Raw genomic sequence first — 3635 nt, 5'->3', positions numbered from 1 at the left:
TGCTGGTGCGGTCTGGAGGCAGGGTGCCGGACTGTTCTAGAGGCTAGGTATTGGTACAGTCTGGAGGGTTGGTGCAAACATAGTCTGGAGGCTAGGTTCCGGTGCGGTCTGGAGGCTCGGTTCTGGTGCGGTCTGCAGGCTAGGTGCCGGTGAGGTCTGGAGGCTAAGTGCCGGTGCGGTCTGGAGGCCTGGTGCCGGTGCGGTCTGGAGGTCTGGTACCGGTGCGGTCGGGAGGCCTGGTGCCGGTGCGGTCTGGAGGCCTGGTGCCGGTGCGTTCGGGAGGCTAGGTTCTGGTGCGGTCTGGAGACTAGGTGCCGGTGAGGTCTGTAGGCTAGGTGCCGATGTGGTCTGTAGGCTAGGTGCCGATGTGGTCTGGAGGCTAGGTACCAGTGTGGTCTGGAGGCTAGGTGCTGGTGCGGTCGGAAGTCTAGGTGCCGGTGTGGTCTGGGGGCTAGGTGCCGGTGTGGTCTGGAGGCTAGGTGCTGGTGCGATCGGAAGTCTAGGTGCTGGTGTGGTCTGGGGGCTAGGTGCTGGTGTGGTTTGGAGGCTAGGTGCCGGTGTGGTCTGGAGGCAAGGTAATGGTGTGGTCTGGGCTGTTGAAGGACTGTTATTCTGATCTTTCAATTTTTCTAATTTGTTCCTATATTTTTGTTCTCTTGTACCTTAGATGCTGTGAACTTCTGTAATGCTGGACCTCTAATTTCTGTATTTTTTTCTCATTTTTTTCCTACAAATTTGTACTTAAGAATCTGTACATAGTTACCTTTGTAAGTTATGGCATAGTTACTTTATAAGTAACTGGTGACTTGTAAACATTTCACTATGTTCATTTGAGCACACGTGACAATAATGCTAAAGCTAAGCTAATATTTTTCCAGAGGTAAAGTCATGGTTAAAAGTATTAAAATAATTACAAAGCAAACTTTTCTTTGTCTGGATAAAAAATGTACTCCAAGTTCTTTGCACACTCATGTAAAGTTTCCAATTCTTCTCTGTTTTAAAGCAGGATTTTAGTGCAGGATTGCAGCTAGAACTTTCAGCGAGGAATACATCAGTGACATTGATCAGCCATTCAGTCAGTGTTGGCTGCCCACGAAGCCATATGAAAAGATTCCATCAATCAGAAGCTATTGTGAAGCCACATTACTGATTCTGTGAGAAGTATAAACTGACGGAGTGGAAAGTGCTTTTCAATGTTCATCAAATTTTCCCAGCTTATTTTCGTTTCTTCAGAAAACATTGTGATATTAAAATAAGTTAATGTAACTAACTAAAGCAATGCCCACCATGGGCATAGATTTCATCTTAATGTGTCTGCTATTTTTTTTAAAGAAGGTTTTCACTTCCCTCCAGATGTGTAGCTTTGTTCTAGTCTCTGTCTGTGACTTCACCCTTAGAAACACAGAAAGATCTATTCTGCCCATTGTGCCTATCTTGGCTCTTTGGAAGAGCTGTCTGACTTAGCCTCAACCCTCAGATGTTTCTTCATAATCGAGTAAATTAATCTTCATCAAGGATATATCCAATTGGTTTTCAAAAGTTACTGTTAAATCTCACTCTGCCACATTTTCAAGCAGATTTTAACAAGACTCTGTATGAGGACATGTTTCCTAATTTACTTGTGAGTTATTTTGACAGTTGTTTAGTCCAAGACCTTTATTTATTGGCCCACTTGCCAGAAGGTAAAATCTCTTTCTTCTTGCTGTATCAGAGTTTTGAACATTTGTATTATGTGTCTCCTTGATTTTCTTTGTTGAAAGAAAAGTCATCTCAGGTTCTTCAGTGCGTCCATTTAATTGACTCCTTCTTCACTGGTGTCATCATGGTAAACTCTTCTTTTTCCAAAGCTTTGAAATCTCTAGTTACTAACTGCATCCCACACATCTTTTATATCCCATTCAGATAGAGGAACATTTAGAATCATAGAGTTGGTTTTACAATCTCCAATTGGCAGGTAATAAGTCTGAGCTTAGGACATATAAAATCCATCAAGTTCCTTCCCGGTTATGTGTCCCTACCCCCAGTGCAATTTTGCCAGTGGCATGGTTGACACTGAACTCATGTTGTGGAGGCCCAAGCCAAGTGGCTGACCTAGTAGTAATCCTTCCATGAGAGCTGGTGGCATCCTGCAGTGGTCTCTCCTTAAAAGATTCCCGAGGACCCACTGGAGAGCCTCCCTTTGGATTTACCTCACCCCCAGTATCCTCTTACCTCCAAACCTTTCCCCAAGGCCAGTTCTATCTTCCTGACGCACTTGCTACACTCCTATCCTGCCTCTGTACACCTGCGGATCCTATTTGCGCTTACTATTAGAATTTAACACTTAATTAATCTAAACTGATTTAACCCCTGCAGCACAAAATCAGAGAGCATCCATTTTCTGAATCTATACTGTTCTGTTGTTTGTATGAAATAAATATGGGATTACAGAAGCGATTTCACTTTCCCAACAGGGAGTTATGTTGGACGATGCCACAATGAGGAAAAAGGTCTAGTCTTGACTCCGTCCCACATTTTTGTTGAATGCAAGTACTCACTGCTAGTGTGATCACAGAATTGATGAAAGAGGGATAAGAGAGTTTCCCTACGCGGAAAGATTGTGTAAAATGGACCTTTTGGACTCCGGAGTTTGGATGAACAGGACGTGATCTCATTAAGACATCAGATTCTTGCAAGGTTTGTGAAGGTTTGTAGCTCAGGTTGAGGGTTAGGGTGTAGGTTTGCTCGCTGAGCTGTAGGTTTGATATCCAGATATTTCACTACCTGGCTAGGTAACATCATCAGTGACGACCTCCAAGTGAATGGTGATGTCATTTCCTGTTCGTTTTCTGAGGGGTTGATAGATGGCATCTAGATCTATGTGTTTGTTTATGGCGTTGTGGTTGGAGTGCCAGGCCTCTAGGAATTCTCTGGCATGTCTTTGCTTAGCCTGCCCCAGGATAGATGTGTTATCCCAGTCAAAATGGTGGTTTTATTCGTCTGTGTGTAGGGCTACAAGGGAGAGAGGATTGTGTCTTTATGTGGCTAGCTGATGTTCATGTATTCTGGTGGCTAACATTCTTCCTGTTGTCCTACGTAGTGTTTGTGGCGGTCCTTGCATGGAATTTTGTAGATGACATTGGTTTTGTTCATGGGTTGTACTGGGTCTTTTAAGTTTGTTAGTTTTTGTTTGAGAGTAATGGTGGGTTTGTGTGCTACTAGGATTCCAAGGGGTCTTAGTAGTCTGGATGTCATTTCTGAAACTTCTTTGATGTATGGTAAGGTGGTTAGGGTTTCTGGCTGTGTTTGGTCTGCTTGTCGTGGTTTGTTCTTGAGGAATCTGCGGACTGTATTTTTTGAGTATCCGTTCTTCTTGAATACGTTGTATAGGTGGTTCTCCTCTGTTTTCCGAAGTTCGTCTGTGCTGCAGTGTGTGGTGGCTCGTTGGAATAGTGTTCTGATACAGCTTCGTTTGTGTGTGTTGGGATGGTTGCTGGTGTAGTTAAGTATTTGGTCAGTGTTTGTCGGTTTTCTGTATACGCAGGTTTGTAGTTCTCCTTTGTCCTTTCAGATTCTGTAAGGGATTGGTGCTAAAAAGCCAATTCCCCTGGTGGAGAGTCTAGGGTTGGGGAGAGTGAGATATAAAAGCTTAGCTA

This window comes from Chiloscyllium plagiosum, chromosome 15, assembly GCF_004010195.1.
Source record: "Chiloscyllium plagiosum isolate BGI_BamShark_2017 chromosome 15, ASM401019v2, whole genome shotgun sequence".
NCBI lineage: Eukaryota > Metazoa > Chordata > Chondrichthyes > Orectolobiformes > Hemiscylliidae > Chiloscyllium > Chiloscyllium plagiosum.
This window is presented reverse-complemented; position numbering follows the sequence as displayed.